The sequence below is a fragment of the Coptis chinensis genome, chromosome 5 (assembly GCF_015680905.1).
Source record: "Coptis chinensis isolate HL-2020 chromosome 5, ASM1568090v1, whole genome shotgun sequence".
Lineage (NCBI taxonomy): Eukaryota > Viridiplantae > Streptophyta > Magnoliopsida > Ranunculales > Ranunculaceae > Coptis > Coptis chinensis.
This window is the reverse complement of record NC_141460.1, coordinates 75154000-75170072: the sequence shown is the minus strand read 5'-3', so window position 1 is coordinate 75170072 and position 16073 is coordinate 75154000. Positions and strand designations below refer to the sequence as shown.

The following is a 16073-nucleotide window of genomic DNA, read 5'->3' as shown; positions in this document are numbered from 1 at the left end:
CCTCAATCACTCTCCTTCTCCATTTTTGCTAACATTACCACCATATTATATATCTATACAAAATTATAACCCAAGTACCAAGAATTTGAAATGATACCTACTTAGTAAATTGTTCAAACTATATACTTCTTCTACTAATTATTCTCCTTATGCTACAATTCAATTGATTATGATAAATAGTGACCATTATCAACAAACATTATAACATGTTGTCCTCCCTAAATACAACATTTAAAACTTCTTGCAGTATCTAGCTCTTTTCCAATTCAAAATAGCCCCACATCGTTAGGACTCAAATCTAACTTACCTAATTCAAAAATATGATAATATATCATATATATCATACTGATATTTGCCTTTCAAGCCATTAAGAAGGCCAATTTTGCTAGAAATGGGTTTAAAGAAGTTGGAAATCGGGTTAAGAGTGAGAAAGAATAATTGATGGGGTGAGGAGGAATTCAAATTGTGTGATTATTGAGTTTAAGTATTTTGAATGGGGAATCTATTCAAAAAGTTGGTGCGAAGGTTTTAAGGAACAAAAAAAATAAGTGGGCTCTCTTAGAACGGAAGATTTTAATTTTTAATCAAAACTCACTTAATATAATCCAATTTGTTTTGGACTAATAATCAAAGCAATTGAGTATTTGGAGGTTGAAATTGAATATCATTGGGTTTACTTAAGGTTAGGTACTTTATTGGTGTTGGGGTTATAGGATTTGAGTTGTGATTGATTGTACTGGAATCAAGTTGGCGAGGACAAAAGAAGATAGAAAGGGTCAAATATTAGAGGAGTAGTTATGGAATTAAATAAAATAACAACCATAATAGGTATTTAAGTCTAATGATTTATACAATAGAGAGTTTAATCTAAAGGGATATATACTTTCGGGGTTAACCCAGATATAAACTTATCTTATTTCGTGTTTGCCCCTCTGCGATGGCTATCTGTCTTAATTATCATCGAAAAAAAATCACTGGGTTGCTCCGTCCCTCAGTAAGTTCGTAATTGTTCGGATACTCCCCGACATTAAATTCGTTTAGGTAACTCTTAACATCCACGACAGAACAGTACTACAATATTCACCAAAGGTCTCTTTACAGGCAACTAGAAATCCCATTCTGGCAACCCAATACAAAAATTGCTACTGAAATCATGCACAACAGATAAATAAGAGAGCACATGTAGAGAAATATTACATTTAGGCCCTAAAGCTTACCACTTGCAATCCACAAGTAAAATAAATTAAAGACGCAGTTTACTACTCAAAGGAAGTTCTTAATCTGCTTCCTCCACCTCGAACGCTCTATCGAGTCTTTTTTTGCCAAGAACTGATACAATAACTTACTGATGCTTGGTTTAATCCCTCTCACCTCCAAATACTTGTAAAAAGCCTCCTGCAGGTTCCAGTCCAAATCCCTTCACAAGTAGACAAGTCCAATGTGAGGAAAAACAGAAAACAACTTTGTAAGGGGACAGACATAAGAGAGTAAAGATAGCTTACTTAAAATAAGGTTTATCATTGGCAGGATCATCTGGGTCCTTCACAAGCATTGAGCGGTTTGAACCAATTAAAATGAATACAGGGTTCATATGGCAATAAAACTCCAAACAATTTTCATTCCGCTTATAAATAGTAACAAGCAATCTCATAGGTTTACACTTCCTGTCCTCGATATCATCCTTGTTGGAATCTCCAAGTGTATTTCAAAACACTTGTGTGTTGTTTAGTCCCATATTGGTGAATCACCACTAGCAAGTGAGGTATATAAGGTGATCCTCTAGCATAAGGGCGTGCCCTTAGGGTACAAAGGCTTTTGTGTTAGGAGGGAGGACTCACCCAAAGCCACACACGCGCCCGCCCCGCCGTGTCGGGTCGGGTTTGGGCTTGGGCTGTTTGTCTAGTGGGTAGTGAATTACCAATTGCCTAAACTTTTTCTTTTTGAACAAGTTTCAACTGGAGTCCCACTTCCAGTTGGATTCTGTCTCATAGTTTGAGAGTTCTACTTCAACTTGGTTTTGTGAAACCGACTTGGAGAGGTGTCCTTCTCCCTCTATGATAACCGATCATACCTCTATATAAACACTGCTGTGTTCATAGAGAGAGATCAATTATAGAACACATAGAGAGAGAGACGCATAGAGAGAGAACTCGTGTATACCAGAAGTCGTCTTTAGCTGCTTTGCCTATATTGAGAGAGAGAAGTTAAGTCGTCTTTGTCTCTATACACCAAATAAAACGTAAAATGTAACTTCGTGGATCTTGTCCCTTCATCACACCCTACACGAATCAGAGAAACAGATAAGTCTTTAATTGCTTTATTCTTCTTCTCTTCTCTTCTTCCTGTCAGCCGCCAGAGAGAGTTATATTGCTGTTCTAGAGGGTAGTCTATTCTAGTGCAAAATCAGGCTGCTATTAACCATTGAATCCTGTGAGGAAGACGTCACTGTTGCCTTTCTGCACCATTGGAAGGGGTGAAATCTTTCCTTAAGGACAGCCTAATCCACGCCTTGGTTATTACATGTTATTCTGTCCTTGTCTTCTATTGTTTTCTTTTATCTGCATACAACAATCTTAAGGAAAGATACAAGATGTCTACACCTTGACACCACGATCAAAGAAACCAATTCTGGAGTCATGGAAGTTACTTCGTCTATGAGAGATGCTGCACCTCTACTGAATGCTCGCAACTTACCCAATGTGTCAAAGATTGAATCCTTCAGCGGTTCACACTTCAAGCGATGGAGAGAAAGGGTGTTCACAGCCCTAGATGTACTCAACTATGCAAAGTATCTCACTGATACAGCACCCATGGAGGGTTCTAATGATTTCGAAAGAAATCAAGCTGCTTGGCTCAATGGGAATAAGGTATGTCGTCATGCTATTTTGAGTACCTTGTCCAATGAAATTTTTGATATTTATTGTTCAAATAAGAATGCACGTGATATATAGGAGAGTTTGAACAAGAAATACATAATAGAGGATGATGGTACTCAGAAATATGCTATTGGGACTTTTCTAAAGTTCCATATGAGAGAGGATAGAGATGTAACGTCTCAAATCCATGATTTTTATGTGCTTTGATTAATGATTTGAAAACCGGGGTATTAATTTACCCAAACCTTTTGTTGCCGGATGTTTGATTGAAAAACTCCCGAGTCTTGGAAACACTATAAAAATAGTATGAAGCATAAGCGTAAGCTTATGATTCTTGAGGATGTGATCATTCACATTCACATAGAGGAAAAGAACAAGACTCGGGATGAGGTGTTGTCTAAGGAATTCCATTCTAAAGCCAATATCATTGAAGGTAATCCCAGCAAATCTAACAAAACCTCTAAGAAGCAGAAGTCCAACAAAAATAAGAATTTCAAGGTCAAAGGCACTTCTTTTAAAAGGAGTGGTACTGTCAATGGAAATTGTTATGTTTGTGGTAAACCTGGACATAGGGCTTTTCAGTGCAGACACAAGAAAGACATTGATGATCCTCCCAATGCTAATCTAGTTGTGGGAGATGATATTGTTGCTGCTGTTGTGTCACAAGTGTTCATAGCCACTGGGAAGAGGAACTAGGTACTAGATTCTGGTGCCACGTCTGTGGTGATGTTGAAGCCTTCTCAGAATACATACTAGTGAAAGATGAAAAGGTCTATATGGGTGACTCTAGGTCTGTTCCTGTTGAGGGAACAGGCAAGGTTCTTCTGAAGTTAACTTCAGGGAAAACCCTTTCACTTAGTAATGTTCTTCATGTTCCTGAGATTCGTTAGAATCTAATTTCTGTATCCCAACTAGGAAAAGCTGGCGTCAAGGTGACTTTTGAGAGTGACAAGTTTGTTCTGACAAAGAATGAGGGTTTTGTTGGTAAAGGTTATTGTAATAACAGTGGTCTTTTCATGTTGAATGTACTTGACAACATTATTATTAATAAGAATGAATGCATTTTACGCTTACTTGCTTGACTCTTTTAATATATGGCATGGTAGACTAGGACATGTGAATGTTCAGTATATGAAAAGGATGAAAGCATGTGGTTTATTGTCTGATATTTCTGATTTTTCTAATGATAAATGTGAAATATGTGCTGAGACTAAAGCCACGAAGAAACCCTGCAGAACTGTGTCTAGAGATAAAACTGGATTACTAACTCTTATTCATACGGATTTGGGTGAATTCAGAAGTACCATGTCTAGAGGGGAAGTTTTATTATATTACATTCATAGATGACTTCTCTAGGTACACCATGGTATATTTACTTAGACACAAGCATGAGGCGGTGAGATGTTTCTCAAGTACAAAGTCAAGTTGAAAACCGGCTTTTAACTATAAGATTAAGAGACTTTGGTCCGATAGGGTGGACAATATGAGTCTAACCCCTTCCGGACTTTTGTGACAAGAGTGACATTATTCATGAGACTACTCCACCATACTCTCCCTCGAGTCTAATGGAGTAGCCGAACGGAAAAACGAAACACTTAAAAGAGATGATGAATGTTATGCTTGTAAGTTACGAGCTTCCCTGAACTTGTGGGGAAGCAATCCTATCCGCTTGCCATATCTGAGAATAGGATACCCAACAAGAAAACAGGGAATAAGACACCATATGAGTTATGGAAAGGTCATGTACCTAACCTGACATACTTAAAAATGTGGGGGTGTCTTGCAAAGGTTCTAGTGAATGAACCTAAAAAGAGAAAATTGGGACCTAGAACTGTTGATTGTATGTTCATTGGTTATGCTCATAATAGTGCTGCATATAGATTTTTAGTAGTAAAATCTGATAATAACCTTGTCGATGCTAACACTATTATAGAGAGTAAAAATGTTGATTTCTTTGAGAATTTGTTTCCTTTGAAAATTGGCATTGAGAGGTTGGTAGCTCCTAGTGAACAACAATCAACAGATCCTGAAATTTCTGAACAAGAAATTCGGAAGAGTAAAAGAGACAGAAAATCCACCACTTTTGGTGATGACTTTTACACATTTCTTCTTGATGATGATCCCGTGGACGATAATGAGGCAATCGGTTCTCGAGATGCACCTTTCGGAAGGATGCTATACACTCGAGAACTAGATTCGATTATAGCTAATCACACATGGGAGATAGTGGATCTACCTCCCCGGCTTAAACCTATAATGCTACAAGTGGATCTTCAAAAAGAAATTGAAACTAGATGGTTCCATTGAAAAATACAAGGCTAGACTTGTAGTCAAGGGATTCTCCCAGAAAAAAGGCATTGACTATTTTGATACTTATGCTCCTGTAACTAGGATTTCTTCTATAAGAGTTCTAATGGCTCTAGCTGCTATTCATAATTTATTTATTCATCAAATGGATGTAAAAACTGCATTTTTGAATGGTGATATTGATGAAGAAATATATATGATGCAGCCTGAGGGTACGATAGTACCAGGGAATGAGCATAAGGTATGCAAGTTATTTAAGTCGTTATATGGGTTGAAACAAGCGCCAAAACAATGGCATGAAAAGTTTGATAGTGTCATGATGTCTAATGGATATCACATAAATGATGCTGATAAATGTATTTACTTTAAATCTTTTAATGTGAATACATATGTGATTATCTGTCTATATGTGGATGACATGTTAATCATGAGTCCTAGCCTTGATGTTGTGAGAAACACCAAGATGTTTTTATCCTCCCAATTTGAAATGAAGGATTTGGGAGAAGCTGATGTGATTCTTGGAATCAAGATCATCAGAAACTGTGATGGCTATACGCTTTCACAAGAGCATTATGTTGAGAAGTTTTTGAAGAAGTTTAACTTTTATGATAGTAAGCCCGTATTCGACACCTTATGAGGCAAATAGTGAACTTCAGAAAAATGCTCAACATGGTGTCCTTCATCTAGATATTCCCAAATTATTGGTAGTCTCATGTACTTGATGAATTACACTAGACCGACATTGCTTATGCAGTTAGCGTGGCTAAGCAGATACACTCATTGTCCTAGCCAGGAACATTGGTGTGCCTTAGAGAGACTAGCCAAATACTTGAGAGGAACAATGAATTACGGCATAAGGTTTAGACAAACTCCACCTGTGATAGAGGGTTATTGTGATGCAAACTGGATATCCGATTCTCATGATATCAAGTCCACTAGTGGTTATATTTTCACCCTAGGTGGAGGTGCGATCGCTTGGAAATCTTCTAAGCGACCTTGATAGCTCGCTCAACTATGGAGTCCGAGCTTATTGCTTTAGATAAAGCAAGTCTTTGAGGTCGAAAGTGGCTTAGAAACCTCTTGGCAGATCTTCCTATTGGTACAAAACCACCTCCACCGTACCTATGCATTGTATTTGTCGGGCCGCCGCAGCAAAGGCAAAGAGCAAATTGTATAATGGGAAAAGCGTGGCATATTAAACCGAGACTACAGTTTATAAAGCGACTCTTTGGAATCTGGAGTTGTGGCTCTAGATTATGTGAGGTCAGAGTTAAATTTGACCGATCCTCTGACAAAACCACTTAACAGGAGACAAGTGGTTGATACGTCGAGGGGGATGGGACTTTTGCCTTAGATAGAGGGCGACACTGACGGCAACCCCACCTATGTGATTGGAGATCCCATGAAGTAGGTTCAAAGGGAAAAACAAGTCACCTCGTCGCTCTGGTATGCTATTGTCTTCCTTTGAGACGTCCCACCCTATGACTAGATAGCATTATTGTATACTTTGTATAACTTGAATAGCAATGAGAAAAAGGATGAGTTATTTTACTCTTAATGGAATCCATAGTCCATTATTTTTATGAGATAGTGTATTTTAACTGCTATGTACACTTGATGGATATCCACCTATGTGAATGTAGAACTGGGTCGGTTCTTATGAGTATTCAGGCAAGTACTCTAGAGCATTCACATAACACAGGCAGCGCAAGGGCCAAAAAGCACAACACCGCAGAACAGGCATATAATGAAGGAGCAATGTGGGTGCATGTCCTCTATTTTACTACAAGGGAATGTTGGTTCAAAGATTTTTTAATCTACCACTTTCATGTATTATAAGACATGTTACCCTATGACTAGTTCAAGCCTGAAAAGCACCAGTATCTTATGCATTGTTTTTTTTATTCTCTCTGGCATTTCGTTAACCCATTTCTTTTGTAATATCCTATTCCAAAATAGTGGGGGACTATTAGTATTTTGAAATAGTGGGGGATTGTTGGAATCTCCAAGTGTATTTCAAAACACTTGTGTGTTGTTTAGTCCCACATTGGTGAATCACCACTAGCAAGTGAGGTATATGAGGTGATCCTCTAGCATAAGGGCGTGCCCTTAGGGTACAAAGGCTTTTGTGTTAGGAGGGAGGACTCACCCAAAGCCACACACGCACGCGCCCGCCCGCCCCACACCGAGTCGCGTCGGGCTCGGACTCGGGCTTGGGCTTGGGCTGTTTGTCTAGTGGGTAGTGAATTACCAATTGCCTAAACTTTTTCTTTTTGAACAAGTTTCGATTGGAGTCCCACTTCCAGTTGGATTCTGTCTCATAGTTTGAGAGTTCTACTTCAACTTGGTTTTGTGAAACCGACTTGGAGAGGTGTCCTTCTCCCTCTATGATAACCGATCATACCTCTATATAAACACTGCTGTGTTCATAGAGAGAGATCAATTATAGAACACATAGAGAGAGAGAACTCGTGTATACCAGAAGTCGTGCTGCTGCTGCCTCTATATTGAGAGAGACAGTTAGTCGTGGTCTTTGCCTCTATACACCAAATAAAACGTAAAAACGAACTCGTGGATACTGTCCCTTCATCACACCCTACACGAATCAGAGAAACAGATAAGTCTTTAATTGCTTTATTCTTCTTCTCTTCTCTTCTTCCTGTCAGCCGCCAGAGAGAGTTATATTGATGTTCTAGAGAGTAGTCTATTCTAGTGCAAAGTCAGGCTGCTGTTAACCATTGAATCCTGTGAGGAAGACGCCACTGTTGCCTTTCTGCACCATTGGAAGGGGCGAAATCTTTCCTTAAGGACAGCCTAATCCACGCCTTGGTTATTACCTGTTATTCTGTTCTTGTCTTCTATTGTTTTCTTTTATCTGCATACAACAATCCTCACCCAGCCTCAGTTGACCATGCAACCAGGGCATGTACACTTGGACTTTGACAACTTCACCCGAGCATTTTTTCTCCAATAATATGGTATCCTTTCCAAGTTGATAATCAATTCCAAATGTAAAATCATCCGGAACTTTAAGTGATCTTTCTTCCTATCAAGGACAAAGGAAAATTAAGAAAGAAAATAATAGATACACAATAGAATGATCTTTCTTGAGAGAAATGATGTATCTTTGTCGCGGAAGCAAGAACAATAGATACACAATGTATGAAAATACTCAAAAACTAAGGTTTCAAAGGAAAAACGGAATTCCTTCAATTTAACAATCAATCAATAATCCTAAAACAACCGAATAAGAATGAGGCTTCCAAGCCTTCTTATAATAAAACCCTACTTATAGTCCTAATAGAAAACTCTTATTAACCTAATTAAAAAAAATAAACTAATTAAATAAAAGTGCCAATAATTCCATGCCCATGCATCAAGAAATTTTGTAGTCTTACATTATCAACTTATCAACTCTCAAAATGAAAAATTAAAATAACAGTGCATCACAACATAAGGCTTAAAAAGTAATCGTTATTCTATAGCGTCACAGGGTACACTTTAATGGCAGAGTCGTTGTACACAAGGTGCCACACACGTGTCGGACTCTTGATTACACGCCCCCAACTAGGATCATCCTCGGAATCTCTTCTAGTACTAACAGTTTAAAACGAGTAGTACTACACGGACCTACTTTTTAGACTTACTATTGTGACTCACTATTTGAATAAAGTTGGTTTGCATTGCAATACACACAGACACGTATCTCTATGTAAATCAATGATTATGACTTTTGACACATCAGTAAGTCAAAATAGTAGGTCAAATAAGTGGGTCGGTCTATCATTACTGGTTTAAAACCTCGTTCTAAGAAAATTTCATTACTGGTTTGAAACCTCGTTCTAAGAAAATTGGTTCCTTTTCGGTATGATATAGCTCGGTGCAATTAATATTCGCTTATCAAAAAGTTAATATTTTCATTTACGTTATATTTGTCCTTCAATAAAATGTTAAAACTGTAAATCTTTCTGGTTTCACTTATTTTGTATCTGTTGACAAGACTAACGCGCCATTGACACCTCAAAAACGTATCACTTATTTTTTGCCACTAAATAAAAGATAAACATATTTTGTTATGAGAATTACTAGCGGCCTGCCCATTTTAAGGGTAGGACCATCCTTACCCGCTAGCAGACAAAAAAGTGACTTGTTAACCTTTTTTACAAGTTTTTCTTTATACAATTCAAAATTATCCCAACAAGGCAAAAGCTAACATTCAATTCAGTGAGTCAGTGAGTTAACTCACTACCTTCTCCTCCACACTAAATCCAAATGCAACAGAGTCTGGAAGGAAAAAAATTTAAAAAGAGACACCCTTTGGCAACTCAACGTCTCAACCCCACTCTTTCTCCTTGAAATTGAAACTTTTAATTTGCTCCCACTAACAAAATTAAAGGTCACATTCAAGTTCTTTATTGGCAACCAAGCCACAACTATACCATCACAAAGTCGTGTGGCTGTTGAAGAAGATCAAGATAAGAGGTAGATTTGAAATTGCATTTAGAAAATCATGGAAGAATTTCTTTCTACTAATAACTCAATGAAAATTGTGTCTACAATTTCGTCATGAATTTAGGACTTCGTGATTGGAGCAAGCAAATGGTGCAAAGTAAATAAGAAAGATTGGTAAAATTAAAACTCTCATTATCTGAGTTCTCTCATATTGAGAGATGGAAAGTGGAAAGCTAGGAAGGAAGGCCGGAGAAGAAGATGGTAAAATCTGGTTTAGGCTTTTATTCATTTGATTTGTTGGTGCGGTATTATTTGGATATGCTGATAGTTATTTACGTATCGGGTGGATGGCCGCTGTCTCAGACGTTGAGAGGATGTGGGATTATGACTAGGGTCAATCCATCTTGGCATACCTTTACCGCTGGCTATACCTCACAGTTGAGACGAAAGCCGCTAAAGGCAATTTGTGCGGCTTTGTTTGGATTATACCGGTAAGTCTTATTTATTAAGTTATTGTTTCATTTCATTTATTTATCTAATTATTAATGTTGACATGTTTATATATAAATATTGATATTGTATTTTATCTATTGATTTAGTATTGGTGGTACAAACATTTTCGTGTGATGCATCCTGTGTTGAAGAGGTTGGAAGAGGATGAGACTCATGACTTGATTCCACGTATTCAAGCATGGGGGCTTCATCGTAGGCAGAGGGGGTATGGGGACCTATCGCATAATATTCATAACACTCGTCAGCATATTGAGCTTTTAGGACCTACCCGAATTGAGTGGAAACCCTAAGCCGAGTCCTTCATCTTTCAGACCCCTTATGCAGATGTTCCAGATGTTCCAGAGAACACTGAGTACCGTAGATTATCCTATATGTGTCATAGAGCAAAATTTCTTTCTCAGCGGCGAATGATACTTATAGGGTCAGTCATTGCATGGTACCTTGGGGACAGATATTGGCAGCAAGTATCTGGAGAGATTGTTATACCTTACCCACCACCCATAGATATGACAGCCTCTAATATTCTTCCTGCTGCTCTTTCACACTATAGAGCAAACCCAAATGAGTGGCTAGACGCATCAGCTTTCATTTTTACGGGAGACTATGACTTGTATTGGAAGAGGGTTGGTCGAGGTCTCTTGCTAGGTGCATTATACCGGGGCACCAATTTTTAAGGGGTTACTTCTGGAGCATTGAGGCCCGACATTCATTTCCCAGATTGAGTGGAGTTGCCACAGTCACAGCCAAGGGTGTTTCATGATATTCAGATGCCGCAAAGAACTCCACAAATATTTGATGATGATGATCTTTAGCACTGGAGCATGATTACTTCTCAGGGGCAAGGTATGAGCATACCTATTCCACCAGTAGATGCCGCAGTGGTAGCAGATTTGTCAGTACAGTTTGAGCAGTTAGCCGAGGTTAGTATGATTTGAATTTATTCATGATTTCTTATTATTAGTATTCACTATAACCCCTAACATGCATTTGTTTTGTTAAACAGGATGAAGTAAGGTCGGAGCTCCTTAACTACAGCTTTCTCAGTTATGTCATGCGTGAGTCCTTCATGGAGTCCTCTCGTCGCAGTTTTGAGTACTTACAAGAAGAGCGAAATCGAACTTTGCAGCTTCAGAGACGTGTGCAAGATTTGGAGAATGCTGGAAGTGCCACACCTCAAGCTTAACCTCAACCAGAGAGGCGGCAACAATGTTGGGGGGAGAGCTCTTCGACCGAGCCTTCTCGTAGGGGGAGGAGGTCTCAGTAGATATATTTTTGTAGTTTGTAATAACTGTGCGCCATTACTTGTCTTATGGCATTTGGGATTGTTGTTTGTAACGACTTTTTCTATTAGCAGGTTTTTCTTTAATGAGTTTTGGATATGAATATGTCATTAAACAAAGGAGGTTATGTCAATTTTTTTTTAGAAATTATAAGTTAGTTTTTTTACCGAGTTTCTGTGTTAGACTTGGGTGTTGTTCATGATTGTTGTTTGTCTTATTTATTATTTTCAAAGTATATTAGCAGGTTTTGGATATGAATATGTCAATAAAACAAATGAGGTTATGGCAAAAAAAAATTAAAAATTTATAAGTTCGTATGTTTCCAAAAATTTCACATTCGTTTCACTCATTTCACTCATTCCAACATTTCGTAGGTTAGGCTAGACCTTGCATATCACTCATTTCATGTCTTTGTTAAAACAGAAAATTTTGATGGAATATCACTCATTTTTGCAGGTGGTTTGGTTCTGACAGGAATAGTGTATGGGGATACCGAGACGGAATGTAACATCCCGTCTGGTTTTTTCAGACCGAGACGGAATGTAACATCCTATCTGGTTTTTAGGTCCTTCTCCCTGCACCTTTTACTATTTCAAACATTGAAATTATGGATGGGGATGGTGGCCCATTGGAATTATTGAGGGTACATTTGGATAGACATTTGGATACAATGTGTTATCACTTAGAGAGTGAACAAAAATCTGATAAAATGTGTTGTCAATTGGTAAGTGGACCAAAATCGAAGTATCACAATTCCAAATCACATGTGACCTTACCTTTCATATTTCGTTTTACTCTTCTTTCTTTTAGATCAAACAAACAAACAACCATCTTCTTCCCCACAACCAAGCTAAAAATAGGAAAAATGTCTAGAGAAGAAAGAATTGCATATAACCAAAGGTTATGGGGAGGATCTAGTAGTAATAGTTCATCTTCTGGTTTTACCGGGTCGTCTTTTGGTACTTCTGCTGAAGATGACTACATGGAAAGAGTAAGAGATGAGCATAATGATATGATGAGGTGAAGGAGGAGGAGGAGGTTGCAGTTATTATCCATTGCTGGGGCATTAATGACTCAAGCAGCCATTGAAATTGAAGATGTGAATACAGACAAACGCGGTGGATCTGTGAAGGGCAGAGAGTACACGTTTAGAGATGGTGGTGATTTCAGTAAACAAAAGATAATGAGGGATTACTTCACAACACCTTGTAAGTGGCCTCCTCATAAGTTTAGACGAAGGTACAGGATGACAAAAGACCTTTTTATGTATATGTTGCATACTGTTGCATCATTCGACGATTACTTTAAAGACAAGGTGGATGGATTGGGTCGGCAAGCAATTTCTGGGTTACAGAAAGGACTAGCTGCAATTGCACAATTAGCAACTGGTTGTTCTTCTGATTCAACGGATGAGTATTTACAAATTGGGGATTCCACAGCAAATGTATCTATGAAGCGTTGGTGCAAGGCAATAATCACGACGTTTGAGAAAGAGTACTTGAGACGACCAACTGAGGCAGACACTGCTAGGATATTAGCTGAAAATGCGGCAAAGGTGTTTTCCAGGAATGCTTGGATCAATCGACTGTATGCACTGGGTGTGGAAGAATTGTCCAAGTGGATGGGTTGGAACACATGTAGGGTACAAGAAGGAACCAACTTTGATACCTGAAGCCGTTGCAGACAGACATTGTTAGATCTGGCATTGCTTCTTCGACTTACCAAGTTCGCATAATGACATTAACGTGCTTCATCGTTCTCATGTTTTTGAATCATTAGAGCAAGGTGAGGCTCCTGCTGTTGCATTTAATGTGAATGGTAATGACTATGATATGGGATATTATCTTGCTGATGGTATTTACCCAAAATAGGGCACATTTGTTCAAGCCATTCGTTATCCAAGAAATAAGCATGAAAAGATCTTTACTCAACATCAAGAAGCTACAAGAAAGGATGTTGAAAGGACGTTTGGAGTTTTGCAGGCACGATGACATATTGTTAAGGCTTCTGCGTGTTGTCATAGTGTTGTTGTTCTTGGAGACATAATGAAGACATGCATTATAATGCATAATATGATTGTTGAGAATGAACGTGAAAGTGGAGTTTGGAATTGGAAAGGTCAGAGGAAAGAAACAATACCTGCACTCTTTCAGGAAGATGATGGTTTGTAGGCACGATGGCATATTGTTAAGGCTTCTGCGTGTTGTCATAGTGTTGTTGTTCTTGGAGACATAATGAAGGCATGCATTATAATGCATAATATGATTGTTGAGAATGAACGTGAAAGTGGAGTTTGGAATTGGAAAGGTCAGAGGAAAGAAACAATACCTGCACTCTTTCAGGAAGATGATGGTTTTCATTTTGTCTATCAGATGATTAAAGCAAGAAATAAGATCAGAAATGAAGTTACACATACTAATCTTCAAAAGGACTTAGTTGAACATGTTTTTAATTGGACTGGCATTGAAGAAACAGCAGATCCGGTACTAATTTATGATCCAAATTGGTCGGATCCAGATGAGGGAGAAGGAGGCGAAAATTAAAATGGAAATGAAAGTGTATTTCCTATGTATTTCCTAACGTGAACTATTAAGTTCCAATGTATTTCCTAATGTATTTCCTATGTAATTCCAATAAGTTATAATATGTTTAATGAGTTGTGTTTTAATGAACTATATTACAATGTATTTTAATTTTATTGGTAATTGTATTTCTATGAAAATAATTATATTGGAAAGAACATACATAGTGCATTAATTAAAAAAAAAAAAAAAATAGTTAGATAAAAATATATAGTTCATTAATTAAAAATACAATGAAATTAAAATACATAGTGTATTAATTAAAAAGACAGTGAAATTAAAATACATAGTGCTTTAATTAAAATAAAATACTAGATATTACATAAGCTTAGTTAGAGCTAGAACCACCTCTAGCCCTTGCCTATTCAGCACGTATTTCAGCTTGTTGTTGCTCGATTATAAAAGTGGTATCGGGATGGAGGACACTTGTATCGGTCGCTAAAATCTTAGCTTCATATTGCATCTTTTGAAGCCGATTTTTTTCCAATTGAACCTGATTTTTTCTGCTTGAATCCGATTTTTTTCTTCTCTTGCTATCACAGTTCTTTGACCATATGCAAGTTCCCTTTCCCTAAGTTCTAAGCATTTTTGTGTTTCATTTGCATCCTGTGAAAATGTATCCTCTAAACGTGTAAAGTAACCCTCCAACATACCAATTGATTTTTCTTTGTTCCTTTTGGACTTGACTTTCTTCGATCCAAGAGGACGCTCCATTTCTTTTGGACGCTCTATTTCTTGAGAACCCTCCAATTCAACTCCACCAACACTTGGTGAATTAGAAGTTGAATCTTCACCATCATTTTTGCGACCTTTTCCCTTTGTGGGGCGGCTTGACCTTGCCTAAAAAACGTTACTCCACTTTGGATTATCCTTGAGTATAACGTAACAATGATCAAGTGAAAAAGCCAATTTTTCTTGTAGTTGGTACGTCATCCTTGCCTCAGACAACTAAAAAATAAAATGGTAGTAATTAGACTAAAATAATCACTAAGATTAAGATAATTAAACTAAAATAATAATTAGGCTAAGATAATAATTAGACTAAGACTAAAATGGAAATAATAAATACACTAAGATAATTAGTTTAAGACAAAAATAATTAGACTAAGACTAAGATAATCAATAAATTCCAAATTGACAACGTTGTAATTACCCGGCTTTGTATTGTTGTACCACTTGCATGTCGAGCCTCCACCGCATTCACAATTGCAACAAACTTGTTCATCATTTTTGAAATATATTTCCATCTACCGCTAATTGAATCGGAAGACCTATCCGACCCACGTGCTTGATTGAACTCGTTTGTTACACGATTCCAAAATCCTTTTGTATTTTGGAAAGCACCAACAATGGAGTTTTCACTAATTTTTATCCAAGCAAGACATAGAGCTTGATCATCGGACATGCTAAAGTGAGTTTTTGCTTTTGCTTGAGTGCTACCAGTTGCTTGAGATGCTTGAGTTGATGCCATTTGATATTTTGTTTTTTTAAGAACTGATTTTAAAGAATAAGAAATATGATATATGATTGTTTAAAGTGTGAGTTGAAATGAAACAAATGTTGTATATATACCAAAGTTTTTTATTTTGATCGTTCTGACTTTCTGACCGTTGGTAAACTAGTCGTTAAGACTCCGGACGGGATGTTTGATTCCGTCTGGAAAAAAATATATAGCGAGACGGGATGTTGGATTCCATCTGGTGAGTTTTGTAATCTAGACGGAATCCAACATCCTGTCTGAAGTTAACAAGTCAGTTACTATCTTGGCGGAAGGTTTCACCTTGTTTTGAACTGGGGAATAAAGTCACGGGTTTTTCACCCCTGCATTGCACAGCGTTTTTGGTCCCAACCCGGTGAAAAAAGTCACAAACCCCCTTATTCCCCTGCATTGCAAATGCTCTAAACCCTTATCTATTTAATACTCCGTGCCTTCATGTATGAACTATGAAGATCAACCAGGGTTCGACTCAGAACGTGATTTTTCTCACATCCAACTTCAAAAGATTATTATTAAAAAATAAAAATAAGAAATCTCCAAGGAATATTGAAGTTTTTTGCGAAAT

The 16073-nt window shown here is 37.6% G+C and overlaps 2 long non-coding RNA genes across 3 annotated transcripts; one reads left to right on the top strand and one right to left on the bottom strand.

The window, feature by feature from the left end:
• Positions 1 to 1036: 1036 nt before the first annotated feature.
• Positions 1037 to 8416, bottom strand: LOC147498916 (uncharacterized). Its single transcript, XR_015195637.1, has 3 exons — positions 8067 to 8416; positions 1503 to 1681; positions 1037 to 1417 (listed from the first exon to the last, which is right to left on the bottom strand). It is a non-coding gene; the product is annotated as an uncharacterized LOC147498916 (long non-coding RNA).
• A 189-nt stretch (positions 8417 to 8605) lies between these two features.
• Positions 8606 to 11702, top strand: LOC147498915 (uncharacterized). 2 transcript variants are annotated; one of them, XR_015195639.1, is made up of 5 exons: positions 8606 to 9665; positions 9760 to 9896; positions 9999 to 10126; positions 10235 to 11068; positions 11152 to 11702. It is a non-coding gene; the product is annotated as an uncharacterized LOC147498915 (long non-coding RNA). The 2 variants fall into 2 exon arrangements; XR_015195638.1 differs by having other exon boundaries at positions 8606 to 9896.
• The last annotated feature ends 4371 nt before the right edge of the window (positions 11703 to 16073 follow it).